We start from the raw sequence: 18,269 nt of genomic DNA, 5'->3' as shown, positions 1-18,269 counted from the left end.
TTGGTCATTCCCTGCTTTCTTCTCCTCTTTGGTTTGCTTGCTTCTTTTTTTTTCTAGAGCTTTCAGGTATATTTTTAAATTTCTGCTATGAGAAACTTCTCAATTCTTTATGGATGGACTTAGTGTTTTGAACTTTCCTCTTAGGACTACTTTCATTGGGTCACCTGAATTTGAGCATATTATGCCTTCAGTTTCCTTGAAATCTAGAAAGTCTTTAATTTCTTCTCAGACCAAGATCATTGAGTAGAGAACTGTTTAATTACCATGAGTGTGTAGGCTTTCTGATGGTTCCATTGTTATTGAAGTCCAGCTTTAATCCATGGTGGTCTCATAAAATATGAAGAATTATTTTAATTTTCTGTGTCTATTGAGGCTTGCTTCATAAATTACTATATGATCAATTTTGGAGAAGGAATCACAAGGTGCCAAGAAGAAGATATATTCTCTTGTGTTGGGTAAAATATACTATAGATGTCTGTTAGGTTCATTTCATTCATAATGCTAGCTTTGTCTGGATAACCTGTCAGTTGGTTAGAGTCCGGTGTTGAAATATCCCACTATTAATGTGTGGGCTTTGATGTGTCATTCAGCTTTAGCAATCTTTCTTTTTCAAATGTTGGTGCCCTTGTGTTTGGGGTATAGGTGTTTAGGATTGATATATCATCTTGGTAGAATTTTTTTCTTAGATGAATATGAAGTGTCCTCTGTCTCTTTTAATTTTGGTTGAAAATCTGTTTTATTACATATTAGAATGGCTACTCTAGCTTGCTTCTTTGGTCCATTTGCTTAGAAAACTTTTTTCCAGTCCTTTACTCTGAGGTAATGTCTATCATTATTTCTGAAGTGTGTTTCTTGCATTCAGAAGAATGATGGATCCTGTTTTTACATCCTCTCTGTTAGTCTGTGTCTTTAGTACTTTGATGTTGAGAGATTCTAATGATCAATGATTGTTAATTCCTGTTATTTTGATGTTGGTGGTGTGTGTGTGTGTGTGTGTGTGTGTGTGTGTGTGTGTGTACACGTGTGTGTGTGCTCCCATTTCCAAGACCTTCTAGCCTTTAGAGTCTCTGTTGAGAAGTCAGGTGTTATTCTGATAGGTCTGCCTTCATACGTCACATGACCTTTTCCCTTGATGCTTTTAATATTCTTTCTTTGTTCTATAAATTTTGTATTTTGATTATTATGTGACAGGAAGATTTTCTTTTCTGGTTCAGTCTAATTGGTGCTCTATAAGCTTCTTGTATGTTTATAGGCATCTCTTTCTTTACATTGGAAATGTTTTCTTCTATAGTTTTGTTGAAAATATTTTCTGGGCCTTGTGTTTGGGACTCCTCACCTTCTTATATTTCTATCATTCTTAGGATAGGTATTTTCATGTTACCCCAGATTTGCTGAATATTTCATGTCTGAAATTTTTTATATTTAATATTTTCTTTCTTTTAGTTTCTTCTATTGTATCTTCTAGGTCTGAGATTCTCTTTTCCATTTTCTTTATTCTGTTGGTGATGCTTGCACTTTTTGTTTCTGTTCCTTTCCCTAGGTTTTCCATCTCCAGTATCCCCTTAGTTTGTGTTTCCTTTGTTGCTTTTATTTCCACTTTAAGGTCTTACATAGTTATTTACTTCCTTCACCTGTTTAATGGTATTTTCCTGCATGTATTTAAGGGATTTGTTTCTTCTTTAAAGATACTTAACCTGTTTAATTGTGTTTTCCTCTATTTCTTTAAGGGATTTATTCATTTCATTTGTGAAGGTCTCTATCATCTTTAATAAGGTTTGATTTAAGGTCATTTTCTTGTGCTTCAGTTCCAGGCTTGCTGTAGTAGGTTTGCTGTGCTCTAAAGTTGTCATATTGCCTTGGCTTTTGTTGATTTTGTTCTTTTGCGGACGTTTAGCCATCTGAATAGCTTTGGTTCCTGGATGTTCCTGTTTTAGTATGTATTGGTAGGGGGGTCTCACTGATGTGGCAGACCTCTGATAGGTATCCTTGGGCTGTGTAGTTCCAGATCAACAGGTCTAGAGTGTTTAGGATCTGCAGGTCTGTATGGTTCAGGAACTTCAGGTTTGATGAAGGTAAGCAGAGATGAAGATGGTAGGAAAATGGAGGTCTCCCTAGGATAGCAGGCTACTCAGAGCTGCCTGGCTTGCTTCAGAGGACTCGACAAACAGGGAAGATGAAAACCCCTCATATTAAACACTCAATATTTAGAATATTACTTAAACTAAGTCCAGATTACCTTGAGTACTGGCTTACATATCGTATCTTGAATTTACTTTACCTGACTCTAGATGTGTGAAATAAAGTAAGAAATTGTCTACCATCTATACATCCAAAATAAATAGAAAACATAAGGATCATCTCCCCTTTGCAAATTGCAACCACCTATGATTGTAGCTTAATATTCTTCCTACAGAATTTTGGGTATACTAAGATCTCTTCACATAATACAGCTATGCTCTTTTCTAACCCAAACTAGCAATAGTTTTGTCAATACCCTTACAGTAAAATTTCATGGATTTTCTATAAATCATATTTATAGCTCACTAAAAGCCACTTACTCAAATAGTTTCAAGATAACTTTTCTCTACCATCATGTCCAAACCATTTGTTTTGTTGAATGATACACAATTTATTAGAAGCCTTAATTTTCAGTGAGGACCATGTGTGTTCTATCTACATGTAGGTAGATGGCCTTTTTATCTTTTTGAACAGCTTTCCTTGACACAACTATAATATTTCTGAAAGAAAGCATTTTAATGTTATTTTTGAATCATGTATCTCTAATAATAACCTGGATTAGGTCTTTGCATGAATTCTGCTTCCTAATTTGAAGGTACTTTACCACCTGGAGTTGTTGTTAATAAGAAACTGTTTCTGATTCGGAGTCCTGCATCAGTTTATTCTAAGCTTCAATTTCTTCAGTTCGTTCATTTGGTTACAGGCAGCTAGAAGATGCAAGTAGTCTTTTGTATACTTTGCTTAGCAATCTCCTCTGGAAGCTTATGCAACTCTTTAGACATCTTTACTCTCCATGTTACAATAGACAGAAGGTCCACCAAAGCTCAAGGGCCCCCTTTTCACTTTTAGAACAGGGGTTCTAAAAGCAAGTGTATCAAAAAATGCCTTTTAGAACCTTGTCACAAAAGTCATCATTGTCTGTGCATTTATTTCTATCCCAAAGAAAAGGAACTAAACTCTCCCCATATTCTAAATAGTTCATCAAGCTAATTAATTGATTTATTTAATTCTTCTAAGACAAGCTTTCCATATCCTTCAGAGTTTGTAAGCAAACTTTAGTTCCTTCTAGATATATCTCATGTCATAGCCTGAAGGTCAATAGGATATGTTTTAGGGTTAGGGACAGCATTGCTCAGTGTTAATTCTAAAGTGTTTCTATTTCTTCATAGAAGCATGACAATCCACTTCACACTCAAGTCAATGACTATGGGGGCTTTCCTTCATAGTTCTGATTGCTAAAGTTTGCTTTTACTGGGATGAGAGGAGATTTCAAATTAAAATTATTTATTCCCTGATGTAATGTTTGATAAATACATACATAGTATAAATTTTAACCAGGTTAAGTGCATTTATCACACCTTTATGGTGAAAACATCTAAACTCCTTGTCCTAGAATAACTTTCATCATCATAATGAAATATTTGCCAAAACAACTTGGAGAGGAAAGGTTTATTTGGCATCTAGTTTATAGAGCATCATAGAGGGAATACAAGGCAGGAATTAAAGGCAGAAACCTTGAGGCACCAATTGAAGCAGAGACCATGGAGGAATCTCATTGCTTACTGCCTTGCTCCTAGGCTGAAGATCAGCTAGCTTTCTTACAGGCCAGGCCCATCTGCCCAGGGGTGGTACATCCAAAGTGGGCTGAGCCATCCTACATCAACTTATATGAAATAGATCAGTGATTTTAGGTTCTACATATGAGTATATTCTTTTTGGGTACTTTTCTGTGCTCAGTTTAACTTCACTTAAGAGACTCCAGTGTCACTAAAAGTAATATAAAGGATAGGATTTTGTTCTTCTCTGTGTAAAATGTCATTGTAAATATGCTCTGTATTTTACACATTGTCTTTAAAGAATATTTGGATTGTTCCTATTTCTTAGCTTTTGAAATAGTGCTGCAATAAACATGAGAATGTAGATGTCTCTTGCTATACCAATTTCATTTCTTGTGTGTGTGTGACTGTTTGTGTGTGCTTTACATATTGAATGAATTTTCATTCCTTGGAATGATAATGGAGAACATTATATAATTTTGATTTGCATTTCCCTGGAAATCAGTGATGTCCAACTTTAGTGCAATACCTGCTGATCATTTATTACTTTTTTTCAAGAAATGCCCAATTAATTATGTGGCCCATTTTATATTATATTACATTATATTATATTATATTACTTAGTTTATTGTTACTAAGTTCTTTTAGTTTTATGTTCTGAACATTACCTTCATCTCAGATGAATATTTTGAAAATATAGTGATCTTTTAGGTTAATGTGTAACCAAGGTCTACTCTTGAACTGTATAAAAAGTGTGTGCTTAGGAGATTTGGGGTTACCCCTGCCCCGATTGCAGGACAGCCCCGGTGCGCTGGGTCAATAAACCTCTTACTTGTTGCATCGATCTCCATCTCTGTGTTTCTGTAAGTGGAACATCCCTGACGTAAGGCTCTTTGGATCTTACATTGTCTATTCACTTTATTGTTTGCTTCTTTTTCTGTACTATCATAGTTAGAATTTTACTCCTCTGAACAGATACCATAACCAAAGAAAATCTTATGACTGTAGCAGTCCAGAAGCCATGGACAAACTGGGTTTATCAGAAAGGGTAGCTGGAAATGAAAAGGTGCTGGGGGTGGGGGATGGGAGGTGATAGAAGAATAAAGCGAAGACAAGGTTCTGATCAAGGCTTCAAGCTTAATATTCAGCACTGCATTCATATAGGGAGCGCCCACAAACCCATCCTTTGTTTCAGCTGGATTATGTTGCAAAGCAAGGTCAGCAGGCAGTCTATTCTTCCAAGTTCCTGGAGGAAGTTGCATTCCACCTATGTTGCTGCCAGCTGCTACATGAACTGGGTTCCTGAAAGGAAAGTTGGGTCTGTATGGGAGAGATAGCAAGAGAAGAATGAGACAAAGGCAAAGTTTCTGATCAAGGCCCAAATGTTTACTTTTTGAGTATGAACTTAAAAGGGGGGCAAATCCATCACCCACTACGCCAGGATCTCGTGACTTGTCAGGATCTCCTTGCTTTGTCAGGACCTTGTCAGGAAAACAAGCTCAGCCTCTCAGCTGGTAGTGGCAGTGGCTTCTTGGAGGAAGCTGCAGATGTGGTAGGACAATAGACTTTACCTAGGTTGGAAGACTCCACCCTAGGTTGGCTAGCTTGCTCTGGCATAAATCAGCCCACTCAAGTCTGGGGGAGGGCATACACCTAGGGCATTAAGGTCCAATGTGGCAAATGTTCAATGTCTATTCAGCCTGCTGAAGGCTGAAAAAACTAGCTCAAGGCTTGGAAGAGCACAAAGGACAACATTTAATTGGGGATGACTTACAGGTTCAGAGAGGTTCAGTCCATTATCATCAAGGTTGGAACACCGTGCAGATAGAACTGAGAGTTCTACTTCTTCATCTGAAGGCTGCTAGTGGAAGACTCACTTCTGGGCAGCTAGAATGAGGATCTTAAAGCTGTTGCCCACAGTGACACGCCTACTACAAAAAGGTCATACCTCCTAATAATGTCACTCCCTGGGCCAAGCATATACAAACTATCACATTCTACTCCCTAGTTCCCATAAGCTTGTTCAAACACTTGAGTCTATGGGGGCCATACCTAAACATCCCATAATGCAAAATACATTTAGTTCAAATTCCAAAGACAAGGTCTCTTCTGAGATTCATCCAATCACTTAACTGTAATTGCCAAAGCAAGACAGGAAATCAGCTGCACAAAGTCCAAACTCTGCATCTCCATGTGTGATGTCAAAGTGGACTTCAGATCTCCAACTCCTTTTGAATCTCTGTTGACTGCAACAAATTTCTTTCTCCTGGGCTGGTTCCACTCCCTGTTAGCAGCTTTCCTCAGCAGATAGCCTATGACTCTGGTATCTCAAAATTTTTGAGGTCTCTAAGGCAGCTTCAGTGTTACAGCTTGTTTTTGGGGATTCACACATTATCTTCTGGGCTGCTCTAATGAGCTGGTATCACTTCTCAAGGTCTGTCCTCTGTAGCACTCTATGTTCATATTGATCCACTCTACTGTCACTGCTGTTCTTGGGGATTATCCCATGGTACTGACATATCCAATACACTAAGGTCTTCCAATGAAACTAGGCCTCACCAAATAATCCTTGGCTGACAACTAAAACTGAGGCTGCACCTTCACTAGTAGCCTTTCATGGCTTCTCACAGTGCCAAACCTCAGCTGTCCTTTCATGCCTTCAAAACCAGTATCACCTGTGTGACTCTTACACATTACCAAGTCCAGCTGCAACACAAGGTACAACTATCTGTGAAACGTAGCTTCTTTGTTGTCTCACAAAACACTTCCCAGAAGATTTCACCTTAGTGATGGTAGTCCTTTCTTAATCACCATTAATTTCTTAGCTCGAGCTAACCAGCATCAATTGTCCCAGTACTCTCCTCCTCTTAACTATAAAGCCAGAGCCACAAGGCTGATGCTGCTGAGTTCTTCTGCTTGCAGGAGCTGGAACATGGTCCCTTTTGTTCTATTACATTATCACTAGCTTCCTCTTTTCCAACTCCTTCACTGCTGAAGCTTGGCTGTCCTGGATTTTGGTCCATAGATTGACCTTGAACTCAGAGATCTGCATGCCTCTTTCCTAAACACTGGGATTAAAGGTGTGATCCACCAAGCTTAGATTTAAGTTTTTCTTCACCTAGAACCTGCTTAGTCCTGGGATAGACTTGAATTTAAGAGATCTTCTAGGCTTTGTCTCCTGGGATTAAAGGTGTATACTACCATGCCTGGATCTAAACTTAGCTGGGTAGAATCTTGCCCCCAAACCCCTTAATCTGTTATCTCCTTAATCTGTTATCTCTAGAAGCTAGAATCTTCTAGATTAAGTTCCATTTCACTTCCTGGTGCCCCTTTAATACTTGAACCATATATTTTATATTTTTTCTTTCTAAGCTTGCTATACTTGTTCAAACCACTCTTCATGAGACTTAACCAGAGAACAATATCTCTGCTGAGCTTATTTTGAGACTTTGTCAATTCAATTAATATAAATCTCTTTACTTTAGACTCAGGTAAACTTTTCAGACAGGAGCAAAAACCAGCCACATTCTTAGCTAAAATAACATAAAAAACAGTCTCAAGGCCACATTCTGAAATTCTTCTCCACTGAAACCTCTTGGACTAGGTCTTCACAGTTCAAATCACTCTCAGTAATAAAGTCTCCCATATTCCTACTAGGATAGCACATTAAGCCTCACTTGAAGCATTCCACTGCTTTTCAAAGTCCCAAAATAGACATTTTTCCAAACAAAAGCATAGTCAGCAATACCTACTCCTGGTACCAACTTCTGTCTTCATTAGAATTTTACTGCTGTCAACAGACACCCTGACCAAGACAAGTCTTATAAAAGACAACATTTAATTGTGACTGGCTTATAGTTTCAGAGGTTCATTCCATGGTCATCAAGGCAGGAACATGGCAGACATGGTGCAGGCAGAGCTGAGAGATCTACATCTTCATCTGAAGGCTGCTAGTGGAAGACTTACTTCAAGGCAGATAGGAGGAGGATATTAAAGCCCATGACCAGAGTGACACACCTACTCCAACAAGGTCATACCTCCTAATAATGACACTCCCTGGGCCAAGCATTTCAAACCGTCACATGTACAAGTTTTATTGTTAGGAGGTCTTACACTAATTATTTATTCCACATAAACTTAAATGTTATAGCTAAAAAACATAGGGATACACTTTCAACCTTCTGACCATGGATACCAGTTTTCCTAGCACCATATAATGAAAAGCAAGTTCCTACTTCAGTATGTATTCTGAGAATCTGTGTCTGCACAAACACCTACATGGCACCTCTCCAAGAAGCCAAGCCAGCAGCTCTTTCTTCCAATTTGGGCTTAGATATTCTAACAGTAAAAATACCAAAAGAGAGTCTGACATAGTCCTGCATTTCATGGCCTTGTATCAAAATTTATGGATCATGAATATATTTTCATTTTTCCCAAAAGAAAAAGAATTTTAATCCACTGCTGATGGTTGTGTTGCTAAAGAATTTAAAGCCATACTTACATATATTTACAGTCTTTTACTCATTCTTCACTTTATGGATGTATGAAGACATTATACTTTTTTATTAAAAAAAAATCATACACTTCCTGTGGACATGCTTGGAGAGGGGGCAGAGATTTGTATTTGTGGATGCTTGTGTGTGAAGACCAAAGGACAAACTCAGGTACCATTTCCCAGGTGGTATGCATCTTCTTTTGAGACAAAGCTACTTGCTTGTGTAGAATTAGCTATGTAGGCTAAATTAGCTGGCCAGTGAGACTCATGATTCTTCTCTGTCTAATTTTTCCTCGGTGTTGTGATTACAAACGTGGACCAACATTCTTGGCTTCCTATAAAGGTAAGTTTCATAGCTTAAACTCAGCTTCCCATACTTATAAAGGAAGACATTTACAAACTAAGATAGCTTCTCAGCCCAAAAGTTTATAAATTAAAGTTAAATTGAAAAAAGGCAAATCAAAGAAGAAAATTAGAATTTTAACTTAAGTACTAATAACATACCACAGAAGCATAACTATATTCAGACAACTACATCAGAACACTAATTAAGAAATGGAATGTCAGTGAGGTAAAAATGTGAAAACACATGAAAATGTCAGTTAAATCAGTGTATATGTGAAATTATCTAAGCAGGGTGATGATATTTTACAAAATTTCTGAGACCGAAGAAAGGGGTACCACTTGGTTCATTGCCATCTTTACTGAGACCCATAATTTAGATATCCTAAGAAGGAAGTAAACATGTGCTCTTCTTTCTGTTTGACTTCAGACAGGGAAGTAAGGAATAATAATTATGAAGGGACGGTTTTAAGCTCTGACAAACATACTCTTTGTGTATTTTCCCATCATAAAATGTATTAATGGAACACTGAAAAAATCCATCTAGAGGCATTTATGTTCTCAAAAATTCTATTTATAGCTTAAAGTACTCAGCGATTATATAAGTATATAATGATGAAAGAAAGAATTAAAGCCATAACTGTTTATGGCAAAATTCTCTATAATCAGTTCTGTACAGTCCATCTCAAAAATATGTTCAGCAATGACTCAAAAGGGTCTAAGAATCTCTGTCCATCCAATGTCTTAGAAAATGCCAGAATCAACTTGATCACCTGATTAAATGGCAAGTAGTTCAGTGATTTTAGGTCATTTATTTTAACAACCCACTAACACAGATTTCTTTAATAATATGGCAAATAATTTTAGTAGGGAGGCACTATTGAAATACATTGTGTTGTAGAGGCATAGTTTTGTTGCAAATGCATTGTATGGTTTGAGAAAAAAATTGCAGAAAACAGGATATTCTAAAATCAAGTTCATCTCCTTTAATGTCACAAACAGGCTGTGTTATTAGCTATTTTTGTCATTTTTCAATACTTTTTTTTCACTAAGGACTTGGGAGATTCAAAGACGAATAAAACATTCATTTCTTTGAAAACCCAGAGGCTAATATGAAAACATGATATCGATATTAACAAAAACTATAATAAAGACAAAAGGCAGTAAGTGCCACCTGCCATTATTTAAGCAACTAGTTCTAACTGTAGTGCATTATAAACTGACATCATAACAAACACTACTTCCAATTTTCCAATTTTTAACAATAAATAGCTGCTCATATCACACTTTGAGTCCTAATGGGTGTTTTCTGTAACTGAAATCAGTATCCAAAGCCTGAAAAATGTTTTTTTTTCCTGTGTGTGTCAGAGGTATAAACATCTGGGAAATGTAGTTTAGATGTTGAAAAATGGATATTTTGTTGGCTTAGGGAAAAATGGGAATGAGTATTTGAAAATAGGAACAATTGAACACAATTGGGATGAAATGGTGCAGAAAATCGAGTATGCTGTGGTTTCTATAACCAACCAAAATGTACAAGAAAATGATAGAGTTCCTCACAGAAGGTGTTTATATTAAAGACACAAACATTACTGCGTGTCTGAAAGGTGCTAGGCACTACATTGTGTGTTTCTCATTGCATATTATAAATGAGCTTTCATAGTAACACTATATAGTGAGTATTGTCAAAAATCAGAGACAGAAATTGGGGAGGAGTGGTAGTCAAATAACTTCTGAGGACAAAATCTGGCAAACAATCTAGTGTGTAAATAGGCAGAGTCAGCTAATAACAGAACAAATATATGCATGGATTTAGAAATATGACATCTTGAATTGTTGGTTTATAAAAGCTAAATAAATAATAAATTACCAACTGCAAGAAGAATGAGCTACCACCAAACATGCAAATTGAAGATCCACATAGTATACTGTCAGACAGCACCCTTCCTAGGAGGGTGAGCAAAACTATAGTCACAGCACAATCTTAATAAGTCCATTCTGCATAGGGAAAGACCCAAGCATCATGGGAGAATTATCTTAAACAATGTATGCCACATACCTAGAAGGTTTCATGTAAGGTTTCAATAATTGTATCACATTTGTTCTCCTGCTTAAAGAAGACCATAATAATCCCAGAACACAATGTTCCTTATTGTTTTAATGTCTTATATTCTTATTCAAAGCAGAGAATTATTTAATTACTTCTAAAATAAAATTTCCCGAGAAGGTTAAATAAGAAAAAACCTTTCCAGTTCCAACTAGAGAAGAATGATTCCACTAACTTAAAAAAATCACTTGGTAATATAAACCTTGATGCTTTTATCCACATTCATTTTTCTTCAGTGAAAATGAAAAAAGTATTATCCACTTGTGAAGGCTTTGAACTACAATAGAAACTGTCCTGGAAAGACATGTCCACTGGTACAATAGCATAGAGAACACCATGGGAGTAACCAACCACTTTCTGATTGGATTGAAGTTTCTCTCAATACGACCAATACTGTACCCAAAACCATTATCAGGCTAAGAACAGATGGCTATACAGGTCATAGGCCCTAGGAGAGAAATTACTGCTGTTATTTTGCTAAATGAACACAGTACTACACTGACTCTTAATGACTTAGCATTATACCTATAAACATGTCTCAACCCTCATTTGAGAAGCTTCTGTTTGCAGTAGATGGTGATTAACACAAAGGTCCACAACTGGTGAAGGCGCAAAAAATAAGAGAAAGGAAGATGCTCAGCTTTAAAGACAGCATCTGTATTTCATTCTTTCTTCCCAAGATTCAAAGTGACATACAGAAGGTGGTAGATGACCACAAGGAAATAGTGCCTTCTGGACATAGCAGAGCAGTTGCATACATGATCTCATAGCAATTCCCATAGTATACACAATATGTTAACAAGCTCAAGCCATTCTAAATCCACTCATGGAGAGGGGAACAAAACCCCATCCCTAGCCACAGAGCTATTGAAATTAGTTACCTGCTGAAAGAGGGAAAGACAATTTTCTCTCAGAATATAGATCCTAGGAAATTTATCACTCCCCAGTGGAAGACCATATATTCAAGAATGTTTTGACAACATAAACTCTCCTTGATAGAAGAAAAGAAAAGTCATACACAAAGTTGGGTGGATACAGAAAGGGGGTTGATCTTGGAAAAACAATTGGGAGAGAAGTTAAGAATGATCAAAATACACTCTACAAAATTATTTAAAAACTAATGAAATTTATAAAGAAAAACAAATAAAGGCAAAACATAAACTAAAAAATAATCTTTAAACATTGATCTTCCTCCTTAAGTTCTTAAAATGCTCATGTAGAAGTGAAGGCACCATGAGAAGATTCATCTGACAATCTGGGGGGGGGGGAGAAGAAAAACAAAAAAGAATAGATATACCACACTCCCTCAGCTCCACTCAGAAAGAGTGTTTTCCCATTACATTGTTCTCCGCTGATACAGAGGGGGACAGCAGCCTGGCCACCCTCGCTCGGACACATGTGTTTTAAATGTGAGCAGCAAAAGAGCTGTTATTCCAACCACTACTATTCCAATAAAACATCAGCCTTCTGCATCACTGACTCCAGCTGTTTCCGTTGAGAGAAGCTGTAATCATTTAAGTAATTTTTGCATGAATTCATGAATCTGGTACATTTGTTATCCTTTTGCTCAATCTAATTGACTATGAACACGACCTTCAGATCTTATTTTTAAATCTTAAACTGAAATATATCTTTTCACGATCACTGCAACCTAAAATAAAAATTATGTGAGAAGCACCATAGGAAAAATAAGAGAGTGCAGGCAAACACCTATGTAGCCATATTATCATTCGTCAGTATATGCCACTGACTTTGAAAAGCAAGCAAGTTGCAATGCTATTATGACAGATATCCAGCACATGTAATCCATTTTAACCAAATATCTATTAAAAAAGCAAAGCATGATCACTACCTAAGAGAAATGCATTATGACATAGAGGTTCTAAATGAAAGTTGGCTTCTGGAATGCCTAAGCCAGTGACTCCCTTCTGTCTCTAGCCATGGCCTTCTGTTAATTGCCATCAGAATTTGAACAACCAGTAGAGTGATAATTCCATGCGTTCTGAAGGTTATGAGAAGAGCATAATTATTGACTAAGTCACAAAAGAAGAAGTGAGAGTCATAAGATCTTTTTGCAGTCATCTTCTGGAGAAAGTCTAGCTGTTCCTGTTCTTTTTGTTGTTTTGTTTGCTTGTTTGTTTGTTTGTTTGTTTGTTTTGAATGTGTCTTTAAATTTTTGACATTATAATTATAGAATTCCACCCTTCCCTTTCTTCCCACCAATCCTCCCATGTACCACCTTCTTGCTTTCTTCAAATTTACTGCCTTTTTCTTTAACTGCTACATGTGTGCCTCTGTCTCTCTCACATGTGTGCTCACTCTTTCTTCTCTCTCTCTCTCTCTGTGTGTGTGTGTGTGTGTGTGTAAACACATAAATGTAACCTGCTCATTCTGTATAGGGTTACATATATGTATTCAGAGCAGACGCTTTGGCATTGGAAACCCAACTGGTGTGTTTTCCCTGAGGAAGACTACTTTTCTCAGTATTAGTATTCCTTAGTTGTTTGTAGTTCTTCACTTAGAGTTAAAACCTTGTGAGCATCTTTTTTTCTCACTGAAAGACTATTTGTGTCATCCTTGTTTAGGTCCTGTTTAGGCAGCCATGTTGGTGAGACTTGCTGAATTTCTTTCTTTTTCCTTTTTCCCATTTTTTTTATTGGTTATTTTACTTATTTACATTTCAAATGTTATCCCCATTCACAGTTTCTCCTCCACAAACCCCCATCGCCTCCCTCTCCCCTGCCTCCTTTATGAGAATGATGCCCAACCCTCTAGCCCACTTCTGCCTCAGTGCTCTAGCATTTCCCTACCTTTGGTCATTGAGCATCTACAGGACCAATGAGCTCTCCTTCCAGTGACGCTCAATAAAGCATCCTCAGCTGTATATGCAGCTGGTGCCATGGGTCCCTCCAAGTGTACTCTTGGTTGTTGTTTCAGTCTTTGGTAGCTCAGGGGGGAGGGGGTGTCTGGTTGGTTGATATTATTATTCTTCCTATGGGGTTGCAAACCCCTTCGGCTCCCACAGTCCTTGTCATACTTTCTCCCATTGGGGTCCCAGCACTCAGTCTGAGGGTTGGCTATGAGCATTCGTATCCGTATTGGACAGGCTCTAGGTAGAGCCTCTCAGGGAACAGCTATACCAGGCTCCTGTCACATTGCTGACATTTCTAGAAGACACAATTTCATAGCAAATGCTATCATCTTATCATCTTCCTGCCCTGTCTTCTGCAATGATCCCCAAGCTTAAGGTACAGGAGTTGTATTATAGATATATTGTAATAGTCAGAAAATTGCTGCAGGAAGACCCCAGGCTCAGATAGTATGCAAAAACAAAGCATGTTTATTCTGCAGAAACAACCAGCACACGGGGGTCAACCATTCTCTAAAATGGCCACCTCAGATAAAGACATGCAGACCTTCTTATATGGAACAGGCGTAACTCTCTAGAAGGATTGGGCAATCTAAAAATTCATTGGTAGGTGCTAGGGGCGTCATAGGTGGCCAGTGGTCTGCATTCCTATATCATAAACATGTAACTATATGATGAAATAGGGCTGCTCAGCATAGATGGCCCATTCAGAGATATTTCCCAATTTTTGTAGTTACCCCAGGCTGTTCTTTGGGAAGGGATTTTATGATCTTGGTCTGGATTTTATTGTCTGTCCCTAGAGCTGGTATCTTATAGCTTAGTTTCTGGGACTTGTGGTCTATTCCTGAAGCTGGTGCCTTATGGTCTTTTTTGAAATCAGGCCTGGTCCTTAAGTGGAGATAAGTGTGGTCCTTAAATGGAGAAAATGGGGTTTATGTTGTTCTTTCAATATCAGTCAGGAATGGGATCCACGATTCTTCATTGTGATTGGTTGTGATTTTCTGTAATGTTCTCTATCATGAAGATAAGTTTCCTTAGTGGGATGCTGAGGAACTATACTTATTTGTGGGTATAAAGGTAAATATTTCTAATATAGTTAGGGATTATTTTGATTCAGTCAAATGTCAGTAGTAGATTCCCCTTTAGGATATGACTTCATTCATTCTGAGCAGTTGACTTGGTTTCCAGTACCAGCCAAAATTTCTTTCTAATTGAGTGGGTTGAATACAATTAGAGAGGTGTTTGTTACAGTCAAGGTATGTGTGCCTCTACCACACCCTTAGATCATCGCTGCTCTATTCAGAATAACTAGAGAATTGAAACAACTTAAATACCCTTCAACTAGTGAGTGACTAATAAAATGGGGTGCTTACACACTATAAAATACTATTCTTCTGTTAAGAAAAAAAGTGGATTGTAAAGACTATAGGTAAATTGATGAAACTTAAAACAAAAAAAGAAGGAAAGAGAGAGAGAAAGGAAGGAAGGAAGGAAGGAAGGAAGGAAGGAAGGAAGGAAGGAAGGAAGGAAGAAAGGAAGAAAGAAAGAAAGAAAGAAAGAAAGAAAGAAAGAAAGAAAGAAAGGAAGGAAGGAAGGAAGAAAGGCAGAAAGAAAGAAAGAAAGAAAGAAAGAAAGAAAGAAAGAAAGAAAGAAAGAAGGAAAGAAAGAAAGAAAGAAAGAAAGGAAGGAAGGAAGAAAGGAAGAAAGAAAGGAAGAAAGAAAGAAAGGAAGAAAGAAAGAAAGAAAGAAAGAAAGAAAGAAAGAAAGAAAGAAAGAAAGAAAGAAAGAAAGAGAGGAAGAAAGAAAGAAAGAAGTCACATTAAGGGAGGTAACCGAGACCTAGAATGACAGGTATCTTATGGTCTCTCTCATCTGTGGCTCCTAATCAGACATGCGTACATAACCTATCTGATGTCTTGATCTTTCCTTTTTAAATGACTGCTGCTGAACAAGGGAAGGCTTTTCTCTTCATGAGTTTTATCAACAGAAATTATAAAGACTATTCTCGTGATTAGATTGCTTACTTATTTCCCAATTTAGTAATATTTTAGTGCTTTTGTTACTTTGCTGACACACATTGATGAAAAGCACCTTGGGGAGTAAAGGATTTATTTCGTCTTACAACTTTCAGGTCGCACTCTACCACTGAAGAAAGTCAGAACAGGAACTTTAAGAAGGACTCTAGAGATAAGCAAATGGCATGGAGGAGATCTGATTACTGGCTAGCTCTTTAAGGCTTAATCAGCCCGATTTCTTATATATTCCAGGACCAACTGCCTAGGGACATGACAGCCCACAAGTGGCTGGGCCTTCCCGCATGAATCATTAATCAAGAAAATGCCACATAGACTTGCCCACATGCCAATCTGGAAGGGCATTTTCTCACTTGAAGTTCCTCTTCCCAGATAAGTTGAGCTTGTTTCACATTGGCAAAAATTTATCCAAGACAAGTAATTTCTTGTGAAAATGAGAATTAGGTTCCAATACTGAAAATCTTCCAAGATCTTACATGATGTTTGACAAAAAAAAAAAAGCCAAAAGATTGCTTATTAAAGTTTTCAAAGAAAAGCAAAAGACTACATACATAGTGATTGTTTAAACCTTGCTGATTTTTGGCAGATAGGATGGTACTCTACATTAAATTTGTTTCACATAATTTATTAGCCTGGGACTCAAAATCAATATTAACTACTTAGGTTTTAAATTTTGTTTCTTTTGCTTTCTCATCTGATCATCAGATTCCCACAGGCTTCTCTGTTAGTTTTTTAATACCAATAATTTTACCCGCCATGGTGCCGGTTACCCACAGTCAATCATAGCCTGAAAATGTTAAATGCAATTTTCCAGAAATATGCAATAAGTTTAAAATAATGTTAGTAAAGTATATAGTACCATGCATGTAGTAAGTTACATTGCAGATATATATGCTCTAAATTACAGTAAATGGTTTTATTAAAGTATATTTAGTAAAGCATATTGTAATTTTTCTATTTAATGGTTTGCAACTACTGTTAATCTCCTATTATGACTCATTTACAAATGAAACTTTATAAAAGTGGTTTCAGAGCCTTACAGAAGGGCTATTATATTACAAAATTTCCTCCAGCCCTTCTAAATAATGTTGGAAGGTACGTGGAGAAAAGACACCAAGTTCTTCTAACTACCTAGTGGCAACATTGGTAAATCCCATCAGCCTATGACCCCTGCTTCACTGCTGCACTGCTACAGAACAAGGACACAGTATGCTACAACAATGCTGTAGAATCTGCAAGAAGGTCCTTGAAAGTATTGCATGTAAGCACCTCTGAGGTTCCTCACCAAAGGCTAAAGATCAGACTTTCTGATCAAGAGGTAATGGGAGTTACAGGTGCATTCTGGCTGAGATGCAAGGCAGAGTTGCCTCTACTCCCTCTTGAGCACACTCAGATTTACACTGAGACCAGAGTAGCAACTGCTTCTCTCACAGTAAAGTCCTTTCTAAAATTTTGGCATAGTTTATCACCAACTAAACTCTGATTTGAGCTAGACAAATTGGTTTTCTTTACTTCTAACCTGACACCTAAGAAAAATTCTGAATTCATTATTGTAATTCCCAAGAATATACTCTAGATACCATGGAGTATGTGCACAGCCATCCATTGGACAGAGCACAGAGTCCCCAGTGAAGGAGCTAGAGAAAGTACCCAAGGAGTTTAAGGGGTTTGCAGCCCCATAGGAGGAACAACAATATGAACTAACCAGTACCCCCAGAGCTCCCTGGGACTAAACCACTAACCAAAGAAAACACATGGTGGGACTCATGGCTCTAGCTGCATATGTAGCAGAGAACGGCCTAGTTGGTCATCAATGTGAAGAGAGGCCTTGGTTCTGTGAAGGTTCTATGCTGAAGTATAGGGGAATGCCAGGACTGGGAATGGGAGTAGGTGGATTGGGGAGCGGGGGAGGGTAGAGGGGATAGGGGATTTTCAGAGAGGAAACCAAGAAAGGGGATAACATTTGAAATGTAAATAAAGAAAATATCTAACAAAAAGATTTATCAAAAACAGTGGGATATTCATGTTTAAGAAGAATCACTTGAATTTTCCCATAATGTGGGAGATAAATGCCAGGATTAGTTGTCATTTCCATTTTTTACAGATAAAGGGAGGTAAATACTAACTTAGGTCCTGTAGATCAAAGGACTATGGTAAGCATTTTAGCAGGCATATCAGCAGAATGCCAAAACTGTGAATTCTGTGTATTTGCCTAAAAGAGTGGTACATAAACAACAAATACAAAAAGAATTTATAAAAAAAATTATGGGGAAAATAGTCTCAAAGCAACCATTGAGTATAGAGCAGGTAGAATTGTTAGACAAGAAAACAATGTTCCTTGATCTTCTACAATTTCTGTTGTTCATTTTTCTATAACTTAGAAAACTGTCAGAGAACACTGAGATCTGTTGGAAAGACAGAGAAGGATGGCAGAGTGTGAAAAAAAAATTCAGAGATGCTTGTTCAATTCTGGAGTGAGTCACCATCATACAGTAACCCTTTAATAAGCTAGCTTTCCACTATGCAGTGTCACTTCCCCAACTCCAAAGACTGACACACATGAGTACCATTAGCCCTTAGAAAGGATTGGTGAGTAAGTGCCACGCCCTTTCTAACAACAGTGCACTGG

The sequence above is a fragment of the Mus caroli genome, unplaced genomic scaffold, assembly GCF_978045245.1.
Source record: "Mus caroli unplaced genomic scaffold, Mus_caroli_1 scaffold_2, whole genome shotgun sequence".
NCBI classification, from domain to species: domain Eukaryota; kingdom Metazoa; phylum Chordata; class Mammalia; order Rodentia; family Muridae; genus Mus; species Mus caroli.
This window is presented reverse-complemented; position numbering follows the sequence as displayed.